This window comes from Pyrgilauda ruficollis, unplaced genomic scaffold (genome assembly GCF_017590135.1).
Source record: "Pyrgilauda ruficollis isolate IOZ18807 unplaced genomic scaffold, ASM1759013v1 scaffold55, whole genome shotgun sequence".
NCBI classification, from domain to species: domain Eukaryota; kingdom Metazoa; phylum Chordata; class Aves; order Passeriformes; family Passeridae; genus Pyrgilauda; species Pyrgilauda ruficollis.
Window position 1 is genome coordinate 3,312,228 of NW_024527155.1, and position 18,467 is coordinate 3,330,694.

At 42.2% G+C, this 18,467-nt stretch overlaps 1 protein-coding gene and 1 long non-coding RNA gene across 5 annotated transcripts in view; one reads left to right on the plus strand and one right to left on the minus strand.

The window, feature by feature from the left end:
- SOX6 (SRY-box transcription factor 6) overlaps positions 1 to 17,238 on the minus strand; it is a 370,312-nt gene extending 353,074 nt beyond the window's left edge. Inside the window, exon 1 of one of the 3 annotated variants that reach the window (XM_041481269.1) lies at positions 16,929 to 17,238. The gene's annotated coding sequence lies outside the window, so the exon portion shown is untranslated. Of the gene's footprint in view, positions 1 to 15,651; positions 15,796 to 16,173; positions 16,440 to 16,928 lie in introns of those variants that run through there. The other 2 variants (XM_041481271.1, XM_041481268.1) reach the window with 2 other exon arrangements.
- Positions 16,636 to 18,467, plus strand: part of LOC121361000 — a 4,587-nt gene continuing 2,755 nt past the window's right edge. The window contains exons 1-2 of one of the 2 annotated variants that reach the window (XR_005956285.1): positions 16,636 to 16,893; positions 17,249 to 17,673. This is a non-coding gene — a long non-coding RNA (uncharacterized LOC121361000). The remainder of the gene's footprint in view (positions 16,894 to 17,248; positions 17,674 to 18,467) is intronic. The other variant, XR_005956284.1, reaches the window with a different exon arrangement.

Genomic DNA, 18,467 nt, shown 5'->3' on the forward strand with positions numbered 1-18,467 from the left:
ATCCTTTTAAGTAATTAGGCAATCAGTAAAAAAAAATAATTTGGGCTATTACAATTATTGTTCAAGGGTTAATTTATATAAGCACTGCAGGGGCTATACTGAACACTTATTTTATAAAAGACCTTTTCCTCCTGTTTCACACAACATTTTTCAGAAAATAAGCAGTTGTACAAAAATGTTAACATATGGCAGTATTTCTGGAACTGCTGTAGAAATTAAAGGCAATAAAAATTGCTTTGGACAAGAAAGGACAAATAGGCCAAACCAAATAATTATTCTTGCAGCTTTCTTTAACCACTAACTCCATTTTATATGCAGTTTCCAATCTCTCATATTAAATCTGATCATATATATTTAATTCCATTCTTAAAAATTTCAGTAGACAACTTCAGTGCTAACCTACAACTGCCCTGTCAGAAAATCTTTGATGTCACAGCATAATAGCTCCTGAAAGAACAGCGCTAATACTTAATGTAACATGAAACCAGGGCCCTGCAGTGGGGCTGTCTGCTGTCAGGAACAAACAGTTTCACTGCTGTTCCCCAGAAGTGACAAGATTGAGAACTAACAGGGCAGCACCTTCTCAGTGCTACAGGAGACCTGTGCACCACAGTCACTGGCAAATCCCACAGAACAACATTACTAAATAACAAACAAACAATAAACCACACTAAATAAAGTGCACTGGGTCATAGATGTTCTCTTCACCTCTTGCAAATACAGTTGATGTGAAGATTAATTATTTCCATGCTGCAAATGATAAAACAGGAATCTGGTTTTATGTGGAATTTCTTTATATTTCATGCTTGTAAATAAAGATCCTTGCGCTGCCCTACACGTCTTAAATTCTTTTCCAGAATTTATTGCTTTCTCGCTAAGATCATTAGATCTCTTTAGGTTCTGATATGAAATTTTAAGACTAAAAGTATTGCTATTTGGCCTTCAGCAGAAAACATAAGATACTTTCCTCTATTGCTAACACAGGTGCTTACAGGTCCACCCATGAACTTATTATCAGATTTTTGACTAATGAAAACCATTGCACCCATTGTCAGAAAGCACTGGAAAGATCAGATTCCAAAATCTTGAATGTCCCCTGTTGTGAATGGCACTGAATATCTCTTGCTCAGTGCTCCTTTCCAGGGAAATAAAGGGTCCCAGAGGGGTGATGAGATACTCACAGAATCAAGTCCCATATGTGTCTGCTTTGTGCTCCACATTTTTACCTCTTTCAAAACATTTTTAAGATTCACATGTAACATTGCTTTAGGTCAAAATGTATTACTACATATGAGAGTACCAGGCTGCCATGGAAATCCGTTCCATTGCTGGATTTATTTTCTCTCTTGGAAAGCTGACTAGTCTATTTTATAAACTAGCAATAGCTGTATTTTTAAAGTTTATAAAACCTGGCCTCTGGCTAACTTGTAAACATAGGATATATTATCCTTTTGTTTGTAAGGCTTAATCCTACAACTGTCAAGCTGAATAAACCTCTAGAATAATAGTAAAAAAATTTTTAAATAGTCATCACTAACAGAAAATTGAACTCAGATTGAGATTAAAATGTCAGTGGCACAATTTTTGGCACATTTGGCACTACTCATAGAACTGGGAACACTTTTACCATTTAAATTTCTTAAAAGCATTCTTGGGCTATCTGATTTTAAAAGCTGTAAGGTGATAAATGTTTTCAAAAGTATCTATGCTGCACCCTCCTCCTTCAATGAATCTCTGGTAGTTGGGAAAAAAAATGTTACAGTGGTTTAAGCATGTAGGACCCCACTGACACTGAATAAGAAATTACGTTCTTCTGGTGGATTCAGAGCACATGTCCATAGAGCAGCATTAAATTTATCTGCTCATACATTTGGAGCTCTTAACATTTGCTCCCAGAGCACACTTAAACACACTAACCACGGCACAGACACTGAGCTGGAGACATTCTTTATACCTTGTAGTGGCAGCAGATTGCACAAGAGAGAAGGGCTCTGTGAGTAAAGTAACACATCAGTAATCACGGTCTGCGGCGGCATCAAAACAATCGATAACGCCAAGTTCTCCTCCCTCGCCCACTGCTCCCCGGGCTGCATCAGAGGTGCGTGCTGTTCCTCTCCTAGGAGTGGAAGCAGAACTGCTGTCCCTGCCAGGGCTGGCTGTCCCTGCACTCAGCATGGGCAGAGCTGTGGTTTCAGCAGCTCCTTCACCGCACTGTGCCATCCATCGCGTTTGCAACGATCCCACAGCCATTTACTGCACCTCAGCTGAGAGGCAGGAAAGAGGAGTCAAACGTATGATTTCTTCTGTCCCTCCAGCTAGACGTGCAACAACATGCCTGTCTACACTCTAATCTAGGCTATATAAATACTTTTCCTCAGCTATTTTAAAGACAGAGCATAAAAGGAAAGACAAACAGACTTTTAAAATCAAGATTTAAGCTAGCACTTAACTGTACCCCTATTCCATCCTGGTGGGAGCAAGCAAAAACTCTTACAGAGACAATGGAAGTCTTTTCCCTCAGAGATTTGAAAACATCAAGGTTTGTCCTGCTGAGGAGAAATGGCATCCATTACCTCTGCTGGAGACATCTAGGATTTTCCTCCAGCTGCCTTTTTCCTTTTTTAATTCAGTTTGATCAATTGAGCCTTTGTGATGCTCGGTCAGGAATTTGGGGAATAATGGACAAATATTTGCTTAAAATTCATATATAATAACAATAGCAACCATACAATTACAGAAAAAGATTTTCTGGCCTCTGTACCATTAATGTGGTAGGGCCAAGATTATGCTTCTTAACAGAACAGGTGAGAGGAGGAGGAGGAAAACAATTAGAACCATTAACTTACACAGCCAAGATATTTTGAGTCAAGACCAAATATCTGACAGTACTGCCTAGAGATCTCAGCTCAGATAAAGCTCACTACTAATAATTATCTGAAGAATGCTCATTTGGAACAAGTTTTAAAAATGGTGGTTGGAAGCAGAGAGACCTTGGAAACAGAAAAGTCAATATAAACAAATACAATTTATTTTCAGAATTTTATATACTAACAGTAGACAAGCATTATTAATTTCTGCAGAAAAACAACATGGTTCAAAAAAAGAAGAAATAAAATCTGGGTCAAATGTTGGTCTCCTGATCAAAAATCTTAGCAATTTCACATTAAACATAAGTTGATTATAAAGAACATATTTATTTAGCATCAGTAATTATGTAAAATGAGCCATTCCCTCTGGAGATTATCCATAGGCTTCTAGACAAAACAAGCCCCAGAAGTTTTTAATCCTGACCATGTAGCGGGCTGACCATTAAACAAAGGAGCAGGTCAGCAAGGAAATTCATAAGCCAAAAAAATATATAAACCACCACTAGTGAATAAGGATTCAGCCCTCCAAAGTGCTAAGCACATTGGCCCCAATCCAATGAAGTACTTAACTACATGCTGAATTTTAAGCACATACATAGTCTCATTCCCACTGAGATTATTCCTGGGCTTTAAAGCTTACCATGCGCTTGGATAGTTTTTTGAACTAGGACCAGAGCACTTGGTATCTTCGAGAACTTGAGCCTTTGAGTTTTAGGAGCTGGACCTGGAAGAGCTCAAGCATATGAGATTTCTACCTGTCTTAGTCAATAACTCTGAATTTCATTCTAAAGATGTGAATCACACAGAAATTGCAAGTTCAGATTTTGACACCCCAAAATAAATAAATACATACTCTCCCCTAGGTCTAGACAAAGAACCAAAACCCATCAACTCCTCTGTCTGAGAAAACACATGTTCTGCCCACTTCAGTTGTAATAATCAATTCTGGGAATAAATGCCAGCTCTCTAATTCGTCATTGCTATTTATTTTAATACAAAAATGGTGAGAAGAGGCAAACTGCTCTTCACACTTTTGATTGTAGTCATTATGTCTGCAACACCAGACAGCAGGCAGCCTGTGGCTGTCAATGGCTTCTGGCAAATGAGAATCTCTTTACCCAGCAATTGCCTTCTCCACAACTCTGGAATTCACCACGAGGAGAGTGAGGCCCAAGTGTGACACTGAGTCTGCTTTTGGACAAGCAAAATACCAGAAGAGCAAAATGCAAATAAATTAATTTTGCACATCAAACAAATCATGGCTAATATTAAACAGCCTTTTATCTGCATGCAAAAGGGGTTGTTTGTTTAATGTTCTGCCTTTTTTTTTTTTTTTTTAATTTCAGGGCCCTATTCATTGCAAAAGGAAAAAAAACAGCTCTGAAATGAAATATTTTTAAACACAAGTAAAGTCATTTTATTAGAATCTGAACTTTAAAAAAGCTTTGTAAGATCCTGACACATTAATCAAGTGAGTACTTACACAGAGCAACTTAGAGGGAATAGAATGAACCACATGTACCTTTATGTCAGAAACAACATTGGAAACAAATTATGGATGGCTATTTTGTGCAGTGGATGCTGTGCCTCATTTGGACAACTGTATTACACTGTGGCACAGAAATGAAATAGTGAACGTGCATAACCAGTCATAGAGTGATCTTAAAATAATCAGACAGTCTGCTGCCACGATCTAGCTGCTTTAACTAGATGGAACATTGCTGTGGGGATCCATTTGCTGGTCCCCAGCATTCACCAAGAAAAAGCATTAATATGCTCCGTGGCATTTTTTTACATGCTTAAGAATTCCAATGAAGCCACAGTAATGAATGATCCTGCTAACCCTGGGCACTCTGAGGATATACTGATCCTTCTCTGGAAGTTCCAGTGGTTCAATGTCTTTTGTGATAAAGCATCACATTTCTTGTGGTTTTGGAGTGGCTGCCTGTTTGTTACCTCTGCATCTCACTTATTGAAACATGGGCCCAGCCCAGCCTACCACACACAGCTAGAAGGCTGCAGGCTGTGGTCCAGCTCTTCTAAAAGAGCTGTCTGACACAGGAAGCCCAAAAAAACTTCTTGCTGAAAGTACAAGAACTGCACTATTTTCCAGAAAGCTGAGAATATTAAAAAACTGTTTCCCTTTTACATTACACAATATTCACAGTTCTGGAGGTTGTTACATCCCAGTTATCAACAGCTGTTCAATCATTACTCCCCCTCTAACCTCAATTAATATCCCATTTGATTGTGAGTGACAAAAGTGCTGATTTTGATATCTCATCCTCAGTTCTTGGAAAGTTCTTGGAAGAGGCTAAGCGAAGAAGGAGAATAAAGCAATTAGGTATGCCTTGAAAGGCTGCAACCACTAATGCTGATTTGCCCCCACACATCCTAGGGTTTTTTCCTGTCTGTCTGCTTCTCATCCTATCCCTTTTCTTCCTTTTGTTTCCTCTCATTCAAGTACTCTCCTTCCCTTTCCATCCCCAGAAACTGCTTCAGATTCTAAAGTACCTATTTAATTTCTGCTTGGCTTTTAGCTAATCTCAAAACTTCATCACAAGCAAGATCAAAAGGACATAAAATGAAATCTCATTTCACATCCAAAACTCAGACCACAAACCAGTGTGCAAGTGTATTGGGATTACTAATTTACACTGATAGTCTAGAATCTATTAATCCTTTCAAAAATATTTGCTATCAACCAGTTGTCAGAATGATCAATACAACACAAAAATGTTTACAATTAATGCTAACCATTCATAGACTGATCATATAAATAATATTTATATACACTTCTAAAAAATACTGATATGACCAAACTGATCCCCTCAAACCTTTCCCAGAAAACTACATTTTCTCAGACAGCAAGGACAGATAACTTGTGTCCCAAAGAATTGGATGTGAATAACTTGATGAGCAATGGAAAATGAATACAGAGTTCAATATTGAATATCATAAGCACTAAAGGGACTTCCTCAACAACTGCGTATTCTCTTCTTCAGAAGATAGCATTACACCACCTATATAGGGAAGCTTTAAAAATCTACACATATCAAGCTATATCCAAATACTATGTGACTACAGAAAATCTCTATGCATGTTCAACAGCAATACAAGCATTACAGTTGCCATTCAGTTCAATTATATATGTATTCACTCACTCTTCCCTCCCATCTTTGTCCTTTCATAGCCCTTCCCCTCCTCTTCCTCTCCCTTTGTTTTTTCATCCCTTCTTTTCTCCCACACAACTTTCAAGAAGGCCCAATTCAGCACAGTGTGGCATCAGCAGAGACCAGCGACAGCTGCCGTTCCAGCTACAACAGTGAGTGGATTTAAAAAAAAATCAAGGGACAGCTTTAAAGTTTGGGAGAGCTGTTTAAACTGAATATGTAATAACTGTGCTGAGGATTTGGACTTTAGCTGCACTCAATAGGGGTGCTTCATTACCTACTTGTGGGAATGTCACTTGTCTGGGGTGAGGTCACAGCCTCCTGGCAGTAAATTCCGTATGTGCTGTTTAGCCCGGTCAGCTGAAAACAAACTAGCAGATGCCACCCTGATTTGCATCCAGTTGCTATTGATACTAAAGGGACAATATGTGAAAGACAGGAAGTATCATTTGGGAGCCACACTTCACCAGTGTGAGGGGAAACGAGCCTTCACCTTCCCTATCTAATCATCCCAAGCAGAATTACTGAAATAGAAAAGTCTTCCTCAGCAGGAACAGGGCAAGCAAAACCAGTTTGGGGGTGGATTTGACTCTTACTGGTTTATTGGTTATCCTAGGCATTTCTGTGCCACTTTGACTGGGGTGGAGGAGGGGATTCATCAGAAGTAAAAACAGCAACAGCTTAAACCTTGATGTTTGCACTTCTAATGGAAATCACCCATACAAATTATTCACCAAAACAGTTTCCTCCTGTTCTTTTTGGGTTTGGTTATGTTACACTCATATTGTGAAAAATTGATTCAACCTGTCCAAGGGAAGACATCACAAATTAGAAACTCCAGCTAATTCTCAGTAATAACTCTTTAGGTACATTTTACTCTCCCATAGACATTTTCTCTTTCCCTGAAAAGACTATACAATACTCAAAGCATTCAAAGTCTTTCACTTTCACACCATTGTGATAAGTTTTTGTTTGTAATTTGATCCCATTCCATCACAGAGTATTTTGCAATGGTGTTTTCAGATCAACCTTTAGTGGGCACACCCATACAGCCCATAAAACACATGGCAGGGTGGCTGCAGTAAAATACACACCGGTGTAGCTGCACTGCCCCTGCTAATCAGAGCTTTTGTTACATTCTTAAACATTGCAGACTGAACCTTTCTTGTCTAGAAGGGGTAGAGAAGTTCAAAATAATGAGAATTTTCACTGACTACAGAAAAACACAAACCAGGAGGAAAGACTGTGTAACCAGCAAGGAAAGAAAAGCCTTTTGGCTTTCACCAAAGGTTGAGGGAAGATCTTCAAAGCAGGGAACAAGGGCCCGCTGAACTGCTTGAATATGCAGCAGACACCTTAAAGTCCAGGCTGAGTGTTGAGGGTAAGCACAGAGACACATGAGAATGAGAATATGCTTTGTCTTAGTTATTTTTCTAGAGCATTTTTGTGGCAATACCTTTCTTTCTTGGTCTCTTCCGTTTCTCATTTTTCCATCTCTTCTCTAAACTGACTCCTCACAGTCTGTGTAGCCATCCCAACACCTATCTTCTAGCTCATGAAATCAAAGTGAAAAGAATCATATCTAACTTGCTTTGAAATAAATTAAGATTCCATTGCTACTTCCAAAGAGAAACACTATGGGCACCATAATTTCCATGTCCAAAGAACAGGTAGCATAAATGGAACTAGGGCCTACAGAAGGCAACCAGAAAGCATGAAAAGATTTTCCTACAATTCATCTTAGACCTTTTGGTTAAGCAATGAGAGTAGATACAGACAGCAGAATGTAAGAATATATGCATGTATACCAGAGGTGAGTACTCAATTTCACTCATAGGGACTACCATAACAAAATCACTACTAAATATATGTTGAAACACAACTACTAAGGGACATTAGAAAAATGCCATGTGCATATCTACATATATTTGCACTAAAGATTGAATAAAGTATATTCCCAGTGCAGTGGTCTACATGAATCCCTTAGCAGAAGAAAAATATGAAAGGACCTGCAAGGAGATAATCTGCCCTCAGCAGATCAGGTATGAATGAAAGAAAAACAAAAAAAAAAAAAAAAAAGAAAAACACACAGCCACAGTCCCCACAATTACAGGAAGCCAGCAAGTCAGCAGTCAGAATCCCCACATGCATAAAATACTGCACCAGAAGACCTGCTGGAAGATAGATATGGAGGGACAGTTTGTCTAAGATGTAGTTTGTATGAGGTGAATTCCTGTTAATATCATCCTAAAGCCATAAAAAAAACATCATGTAAGCAAACCTGATTCCACCCTGATTGACACAAAATTATCCTCTACAGTTAATCCAATGCAAACAGGGCCTTGACACATGAGCCCCATCCCCACACAGTCACAAAAAGTTCTTTCCATTGAACCCAGGAGGAACTGCATCCTGGCCTAAGGAATGTGATTGTGGCTGGAGTAAAAAGGCACCCTCCTGCTTAAGTAAACAGTTACACTGACTTATACCAGCTGAGAACCTGTCAAATACCAAATTATATCAAAAATATTCCTCTGAAATAGCTCAACTTTCAAATTCCATATATATCAAATCCTTCAAAATGCTCATTCTAATAACAATAAGCCAGTCAGCTTATATGACACTGCTTTTCTCCAGAAAGCTCCCAAAATCTGACTCCTCATCTAGTTCCACCTATTACTTCAACAGGTGGATTTGGCCCTTCTGAGGTAAAATGCTGTGAGTGTCCTTAGCACAACTACTACACTGAGGAAAGGAAGTGAGTATTCACAGAGCCAGTTAAAACTGTGAGAATGTAGATGGGCAACTCCATCCTATCTTAGCTGGAATTAGGCCATGACACTGAGGTTAACCCCCCCACCAGTGCAAAAATACCATGGCTTTTCACTAACCACAAATGGTCAGGAGCTTGGTGGAACGAGCCCATCCACAGCAATCTCCCAGATGTAAGAAGCAGCAGAACAGCCTCTGAAAGGGTGGGATTCCAGCTCCAAGTACCCATGGACACATCCATCAATCATCACCTAAAACTGGACAAAACTAAGCAGGACCGCAAGATTGCTGCAAACATCTGTTTAAGCACAAAGACTTCCTAAAAGCTTCACCCCAGTAGTTTTGGAGCATTTAATGGACAGAGCCTCCATGGAACGAGCATCTCTGAGTAATGAGGAAACTTGCAGAACTCTCTGCCTCCTCCGCACTGGGACACTGACCAACAGGGTTTGTGAAGTAAACAATTCAACAGCAGCCCTTCCGGAACAGCTCAGGGTGATGCACTCAGGAATTAAAGTCACATTTATTCCAGAAAAGAGTTTCCAGATAGGGAGCACCCTGCAGTATTTTATGTCAATTTTCCCACAATGGCAGGTCCTTGGAGTAATATATAAATTCTCCTTATGCTGTGTAACAGTTAGTTGGAATTAGTAAACACATATTGTTTCATTAAAAATATTATGTTCCAGCACATGCATTTAATTTGCCATAAAGCATGGTATGTAAGAAATCACACCATTTGCAATAAATCTGAAAAGATATTAGCATTTTTGTTTCTAATACAAGATATTTTATGCAAGTCGTAAAATTTCAGTGGTATATGGAAGGGGTCTTAGCGAAATTCACAAAAAAATATGACTATAAACAAGCCATCATTCTGGTAAGAGGAAATACAAACAACCAGAATAAAAATAGTTGATGCACAAAAGCCATAATGAGGGGGTTGCTCAAAAAATAACTTCTACTTTGAATGGTTTGGATGAAATACAAATTATCCACAGAAAAGTGTGGACTGGCATAAATGTTTGTACAAAATTATAAGTATATTTCTAGAAGTATGCAAGAGACAACCGCCTGCATGCTGCACAAGGTCCCAACAACGCTCTGCGTAAGTGCTAGTGCACAGAGTCCAAACCACTGCATTTTAATTACTATGCAGCCTCAGATATATTGCCTTTGATATGGAAATGTTCTTGTTCTCTCATCTTCACATACGGTCTCATGCACAGAAATCTTTATCTGATTCATAAAAAATAAACTAGAATCCAATCTCAACACCTGACCTCGGTGCTTAGAAGTTTTTTACTAAGCATGGTGTCACTATAAAAAGAATGGGTAATATTGGTGTAAAGTTAGATATTTGGAGCAATGATATGAAGGATTTGCAGTTAGGAATCAAATCAATACTGCACCTCTGAGGTTTCAGAGTTTCCTATTGCCTCATGTCAGTCTACCAGTGACTGCAGACACAATTGACTACACCTTTCTGTATAGCTCAAGAAGAAAGAAAAAATATTTAAATGACATCCTGTCTTGCCACCGATGGAAGAGATGCACTCAGCCACCTGCTGTATGGAATAGGTTCTGAAATCTAGTAAATCACTAACATCAAACTTTTCACCTTTTTTTTTTTCTAAATTCGGATGCTACATTCTTGAACATATTTTAAAGCTATGCACTACAAAGTTTGCACAAGAAGAAGCAAGCCACTTCCCGAGCTTTACTTCAACAAACAGGTAAAATAAACATAAAAATACTTGAAATACAAACCCAGTACTTTCCTGTATCTTATATTAATATATGCTGGCCATAAGAAGGCTAAAAAATTTTGCTTTGACAAATTCTAGTAATCACTCAGAAAAAAACATTAAATATTCAGACCTATTTAGGTAATTCTCCTAGCTCTATAGAATTACATTCTCTTTTTCTAAAGAATATGATCTGTGTAAGCTCTCTATAGATGATAATGGCCCATCTGTAAATCATTTTGTTGCAGGTTATCTGTTTTTTATCACTGCTGGTACCTGTCTGTCCTTGATATGATACCCTTAAACACATTAACTTGATGGAGTGTTTTGCCTGACTTCAAAAAAACATCCATTGATCCATCCTGCACTATAAAGGAATTACTCTGATTAACCTAGTTTAACAATATACCTAATTTTATCTTACTCTTTCCAATTCACAAGATTCAAGAAATATTTGATTGAACTAATTTCCAAGCAATGATTTCAAGACTTGGGATGCTGGTTTTTTTCTTCTTAATTTAAAAAGACAAAACAGTAAACATAAAACTGATATGAGTATTTTAAAATATACAAGAGGAGAGAAATGTCTGTGTACTGATTCTTGTTTCTTTAAGAGAAAATCCATTTTTCAGGCTCCTGTTGTACTAATTGAAAGAGAATTATTTAAAACTTCACTGAATACTTGAATATACCATGGGTATCTGTAGCAGTTTCACGAGTTCCAAAGAACTCTAGACTTTCTGAAAGACAGTAAACTAAAAATTGGCAGGAAATCTCTTACAATGATGTCACAAATATTTGTTGCCACAGAATACTGTTTTAAAAGAACACCTACTTCTGTGCTGAAAGGGCTTTGGGAACATGTAATTACCCGGTTTTATCACTGCAGAAATCGGCTGCTTTCCAGCAAATACGTCTATCAGATCTCTCTCTTCTGTGCAGAACTACATCTAAATAAATAGGCACGTATTTCAGACAGACATCTCACCAGTCCAGTACACAACCTTACTAGTGATAGGATTTTATGGTGTTTTGTTGTTTTCATAACAGGATGTAAAGGTCTGCAATGACACATGTACAGATACATACTGTGGGAGAATAATTTGTCTAAAAAACTCCAAACAGCTCATACAAAAGAGAAGAAAATTCAGTTTCTGTGGTTTGGTAATAAGTCCCCTAAAAGTTCCCATTCTTGCTGTTCTACCTGAGGAAAAATAGAAAGTTGTGTAAATAAAAATTACACAAAAAGTCACCAGAAGAGATGAACAGAAACCAGCTTGCTACAGTACAAACCTGAAACATGCACCTCTGCGTGTTTTGCTGCTACTTGACGAGTAAGCTCTATGTGAGCTACCGAGCACCTCACACAGCAGCACTTCTCTCCCGGCTTCTGACACCATGCACAAATGTCTCAAGGCTCTGCCTCTGTGATTTACTGTACCAACTGAAATGTTTTAAAAATACGTCTCTGTATCACTGCATTTGACATAGCTCACATATACACAAACACTCCTATTTACATAACTTGGGAAAACTTCAGCCATTACACTCAAGGTCTGCCAAAGGAGCCCACTGATCTCTAAAGTGACACTGTGGAAAAAAGGAAATATACGACATCCCATTGTATGGGGTGGAAAGCCAAGTGCATTCTGGCTGCTCTTTCCGAAGTAATTTTTGTTCTGCAAAGTAAATAAATAAATAAATACATCGACTGAAGCCTTTGGAGTGTGATCTATACACTTCCAAGGGGGAAATCTACCCAAGTGTAAAAGATTGATAGATATGCTTCCTGAAGTGTTATCTCCCAAGGTGATCACAGTGTTTAGCAGATAAAAGAGGACTAAAGAAACTTTCTAATGCCAACTGAGAAAAAAAAAGTGTATTTGTTATTGCTATTATCGTGCAAAGCTCTGGCCTTTATTGCCACAAGCTATTTTAAGGCCTCCAAGAACTGCAGGGATATGTGAATACTTTGGACTAAAAATACGATCAAAGATGCAAAAAACATGTCCAAAGAGATTTTTTTTTTTCCTGTTGAGCCGAAGAAGTTCAGCGGGAAATGACCACGAACAGTTGTTGGCCACATATTAAAAACCACTGGCGAGAGAACAAGCACTGGCAGTTCCCACTTGTGAACAAAACCAAGCTGACAAGTGAAGGCGACTAACTTTGGACATCAGCTACTATTTTCTGCAAGTATTTTCTGCTGCTAAGGCACTTGTGGCCTTACCAGTGAAACTGATGGGCTCCACTTTGTTTCTCTTGTCGCTTTCCCCGGTGTGTAAATGCAAAAAAAAAAAAAGGAAGAAAAGCAGCAGTTACATAAGTTGAGCAGAGAGTCGGGAACGTGCAGGGAGAGACAGCCATCTGTCTCGCTGCCTTTATGCTGTGTTATACACATGGCACTGGCTTGCACCCTGCCATCTAGCAGAGAAGGAAACCGAGGGAGCGCTGAGGCAGCCCAGTTCAGCCTCCCAGCAGAACCGAGACGGAGCACTGCGCTGCAGGGAGGAGGGAGGAATAATGCGTTTAGCAGAGGATGCGAGACTGCCGGCCGAAGGGCCTCTTGGGCGCTCATCGCTGAATGAATTAAAGTTCCCGGCGAGGAGGCCGGGGGAAGCGACACGAGGAGTGTGACAGGAGGGAAGGGGCCGGGAGCCGCCAGCCCCCCGGGGACACGGCGGGCACACGCCGGCGGCCGGAGGGGGCGCGGGGTCCCCGGCGCGGCCGCTCCCGCCCCAAGCAGGGACCGGGGGCTCCGGGGGCCGGCCCGCCCCGGGGGTCGCTGCAGCCCAGGGCCGGGACGGGCCGGGCCGAGCCGGGCTGGGCTGGGCTGGGCTGGCCCGCCGGGCCCGGCCCCGAGCCCCCTCCCCCGGCTGCGGGCGGCGCGGCCCGGGAAGCGGCCTGGATGGAGAGCGGCGCTGGGAGCGATGCCCAGGGCTCACCTTCCCCTCCCCCCGAAGAAGCGCGCTTCAAAATGGTTTTGCAGGCGAGGCTGGCCAGGCTGCGCTCGGTGCAGGGCTTCCAAGAGCAGTGCCTGGGTTGGTTTCCGTATATTCTTTGGCTTTTAATAGCTAGCTGAGGGGAAAAAAAGAAAGCATTATTGTTTTCTTTCTTTCCTTCTCTCATTGCCTATTCTAAATTTGACTCCAAAGTTTAAGCAGTTGAATTGGCTAATTCTGAATACAGTCTATTGAGAGACCAGACACAGCAGTATATCCCTGTATAGCAATAGATACAATGTGCTGAATTGGCAGTCTAATTATAAATGTGGCATTTGGACCTCCTTTCAGACCCAGTGCCACCTTACCTTATGAGGGAACTTCAACTACAGCAACTGTTCAAAACAAAATGCCATTACAGGATCAGCTTCACCCAACACTGGAACCAGCCAGGGGATTGTTTTACAAACAGCCTTTCTCACTTAACACAAGAATGTATTATAAGGAAAAGTTATGGATAGTGCAGAGTCTGAAGAAAACGCGTATGTAGTTTCTGCCAGGTGTCGAGCTACTTCAAACTGCAGCATACTCCAAATGACCTCATTATTTTCTTTTAAATGTACTCACTATAAATAATTATTCCTTAGTTTTACTAGAATGAGCTGCTAGGTACGCTTGCTGTTTATATTCCAAGCGTAGTGTGCATGTAACGTCATGAGCACAAAAACCCACGAAATATCCTGGCTCAAAACAAAAACCTGCAATAAGATCTTGCCAAAGAATCATGGGGTGCTGAAAAAAAAGGTATTTAAAGGGTCCTTTCCAGGGAAATGTTCGTATTTAATGGCAAGCTACATGCACATATCTCACATTCATTCTTATTATTTACTTTATGGTATTATAATGGCTTAATTAAATGAGTGGGCACAAGCACGTCAATAAAACAAGTCAAGTCAAGTCGAAGTCTCAAAACAGGTTTCAAAATTGCTCCATTACACGAATACAGAAAGGGAAATTCGTTAATTTTTGGACTTCAAACTCTGTTTGAGGACTGGGTAGAACTGTTCTCCTGTCCTCACGATCAGCACTGAAGATGGAAACGGCAAAAAAATATTAAAGTGAGGGCAAAAGAAAGCAGTAGGAACAAAGTGCCGCTCGTGTGCCGAAGGCTATTTAAATATGCTTAATAAACATATACCTTATCTACGAACAGCAGGCGAAGATATATTACTTTATCACAGAAAGTTTCACCTCTCTGTTTTTGGGAAACACCCCTAGGACAGCACTAATCTGCCGTCCCCAGGCTCCCACCGGGCTGCCTTTCCCTGCGGCCCCCCCTTCCCCCCACCCCGGCCACTCAGACGCAACACTAATTGTCCTTTCACGGTGCCACTTTCACTCCTTCCCGTCCTTTCACAAACAACAAAACCGCAGCAAACCCCACGGCGAGGCGGCCCGCAGGAAGCGGAGGCAGCGCTCGGCCGGACAGCAGCGGTGCCTGCGAGTGACCCCGGGCCCCGCCGCACGGCTCGGGCCGCGCCGGGGCCGCCGGCCCGGGGACACGCTGCGGCGGCTCGGCTGGAAGTACCTGCTCGCATCCCGCCTGTCTGCTCTCCCTCTGCCCTGGCTACACCCAGCCGCGACCCCGCCGCCGGTACACGCGTGCATGCATTACACGAGCGGGCAGCGCCGGTGCCCGCTCCTCCCCGGAGCAGGGCAAGCCGCAGAGGCGCACTCATTAGCTCCCACTGATGATTCCTTTCAGGATCATGAATGGAACAATTGTCAAAAACTGCGGGAAAAAAAAACAAGCCCCGAGACTATTATATACAGACGCAGCTTGTGTGCGCGCATGTGACAGTTGCAGGCAACCCAGATTTGGCCATAAACGCTTCAGCGTTATCCGAGATAAAACATCAAATTGCTGGTACGGTAAAAGAGGCTCCTTATCCCCAGTCCAAAAAAATAAACAGCTTCCAAGGTAGTGAAACCCAGGAAAAGAACAAGCTCTCCACAAGACACACCTTGCCTCACTCGTATCCTGCAGAACCGCCTGCAAACAGCTGCGCTAGCTTGTTGCAACTGCCACTATTTTATTTTAAAAGAATAACAGTAATAATAGTAAGTGAAATACTTCCTGAAAACTTACTTTGCATTTAGTTTAGGCACTATTCTTTTTTTCAGCTCGCAAAGGAAGCCGTTTTGTCCAGGTTAGGTATTGTCTACTTATGGATCAGCCTCTGGCTAAGGGTTTATTTTAATTTATGGCTTATGCATTCTTTTAAGGTCGATTTGCATGACCTCCGGCAAAGAGCTAAGGCAGCAAGAAATCCCAAGTCGACTGTTGCCACAAAGCGGCACGCATCTCCCCTTCTCCGGGTGTAAACAGAGCTCTCTGATGATGGACTGCCTTCTTCCCCCCTCCTTGTGTATCACGAATTAGGGCGCGATATCGATTTTAAAGTTTTCTGTATAACTTTATCCAGGGCTCTGCCGGCAGAGATAAGGCAGCGGCTCCCCGGGACAGCGCCGCGCTGTGGCCGAGCGCGGCACGGCCGCCGCTGCCGCCGCAGCTTTGTGTGCTCCCCGCAGCCGTCCCCGGCCAACTTCAAAGCACTCACCCACCTCAAACTTCGCGCAGAACCCATAAGCACCACTAAACTCCCCTCACCTTTCTCCATCCCGCGTCTCTCGGGGTTATCCGCCAGGAGAAACCCACGCGAGCGCTTCGGAGCAATGACAGCAGCGCTCCGCTCTCAAAGATTTATTTCGGATTTTATTTTTCCTCTCTTTCTCTCTTTCTCCCTCTCGTGTTAGTTCCTTACGTACAATATCTTCCCGCACCATGTGTTCGCCTGCCGTGGGTGATCTTAAAATACAACGCTGATCTGTCACTACATTTTAAAATAAACTCTACTCGGGAAGGATGAGAAAGTGTTGTGATTTCAAGGTACTGGGGTCCCTTAACGTCTCGGAAACCTCGGGATTCAAACAGCCCCGGAAACTCGCACAGGGACAAGACTATAACTACTTTTCCCTAAAGAGAAGGGAGGGAAGGAAAGAGAAAAAAAAAAAAAAAAAAAAAAAAAAAAAAAAAAAAAAAAAAAAAAAAAAAGGAAGAAAAAAGAAACACAACACCCTCGTGATATCAAAGTAAATAATCGTGCAGGGGGAGGCGGGGGAAGGGGTGAATTCAGCAATGTTAAAAGCTAAACAACAGATCTATCTCCGGACGCTGCTGCTTCACTCAATTGCAACTAATAACCCATTAAAGACAGCGCAGGGGGAACTGAATTCTCTCCTGCAAAGCGACATAAATCCAGCGAAAACCCATTAAACCACCACCACCGCCACCAAGCCACGCAGCACTACGCACCACAGCAAACAACAGGTATACAACACAATAGGGCTGGTTTTCCTGGTTACCTCCTCGGAATCCAGTGTGGCACAAAGCACTGGGAGAGCCTCCTTTTTTTTTTTTTTGCAACGCGCTTCGGTAATTTTCATTAAAAAAAAAATTAAAAATAAAAAAAAAAGAGGGAAGGAGGTGAAAGGGGGGAGGGAGGGGAGAGGAATAAATGGGTAGTAATTCGGTAAAATAAAATAAAATAAATGAACTAGAGTCTGCTGGTGTTTCTCCGGGCCATGGATGTGCAGGATCCCGATCGTTAGAAGTTTGCGGATGGGTTGCCTGGAGATTTGGTTACAATCAGGTTCATTTTTTTTTTTTTTCCTCCTGAAACAAGTGAAGGCGATGGTTACTGCTGTCAATCTTGGCAATCAATGTGAGCGGCCATGTCGTAAGTATTCAAAGCATTTCCCGTCGTGCAACATCAGAAAGTGAGTGGCCAGGGCATTGATCTGAGGAAGGCAAAAGGAGGCAGGGCTCCCCCGCCCAGACAGCACAGGCAAGATGAGACAACACAGGGAGAGAGAGGAGGGAGAGGGGAAGGGAGGGAGAGACAGCGAGAGAGAGAGAGAGAGGCTGGGAGCGAGCGGGGAGAGCAACAACTGCGGAGAAAGTGAGCACAAAACAGAAAGTGAAATCGGCGCGGGCTGCCAGCCGCATCCCCGCGCAGCTATCACCACTCACAGGGCCATTAGACACATGAAACCCTACACCGCTCCGCTCCCGCTAATGACCACTGATTGCCCGGAGTGGTGAGGAAAGGTACTAGAAAGTTACCGGGGAGGGGGTGCGAGGGCGGGGCGGGGGCCGGAAAAGGGGGGGGGAGCCGTGTCACACGTGGCCGGCCCGCCCTCCGCCCTCCCTCCGCGCTGCGTGGGGACACACACGCCGGGAGAGTCCCGCCGGCTCGCGGGATACACCAGGAAAATAAAATTACAAGGGGAAAAAAAAAAAAAAAAAAAAAAAGGGAAAAAAAAAAAAAGCTGGAGAAAGACGATGCGCAGGAGGAGGGAAGGGCTGGCGGCGTGGGGAGGGAGCGGGGACGACGAGAGGGAAGCACTCAGCAAGCGCTTAGTGACAGCTGATAAATGGGTCTCTGAAGAGCCCGATCCCACAAGCACGGCCGGGAGCGGAAAAAAAAATTTAAAAAAAAATTTACAAAAATTAAAAAGGAGGGGCAGGGAGAGAGATGAAATGGAAAGTATAAATTACACCAGAGATGGGAGTCCAGCTACAGGGACCCGGGGAAGAGGAAGGGGAGAGAAGGCACTCAGAGTCCACAAACTATTTAGTGATGGATTCAGCAGAAAGGTGAAAAGTGAGTGCAGTGAAAAGGGAACGACAGGTATGGCCGCAGAGGAAAAACTGATTTAGGACGGACTCGAGCTGAAGTTGGGATTCTCGTGGCGACGACGAGAAATTTTAGCAGCGGCAATATATAAATATCCCTCTCTCTGCCTACCAAAAGGCAACAGATAAGGACTGGAATATCAGCTTGAATACCAATTTAGGAACTCACGCTCTCTTGGAAGTGCTAATTGGGGATGGGGATTGGG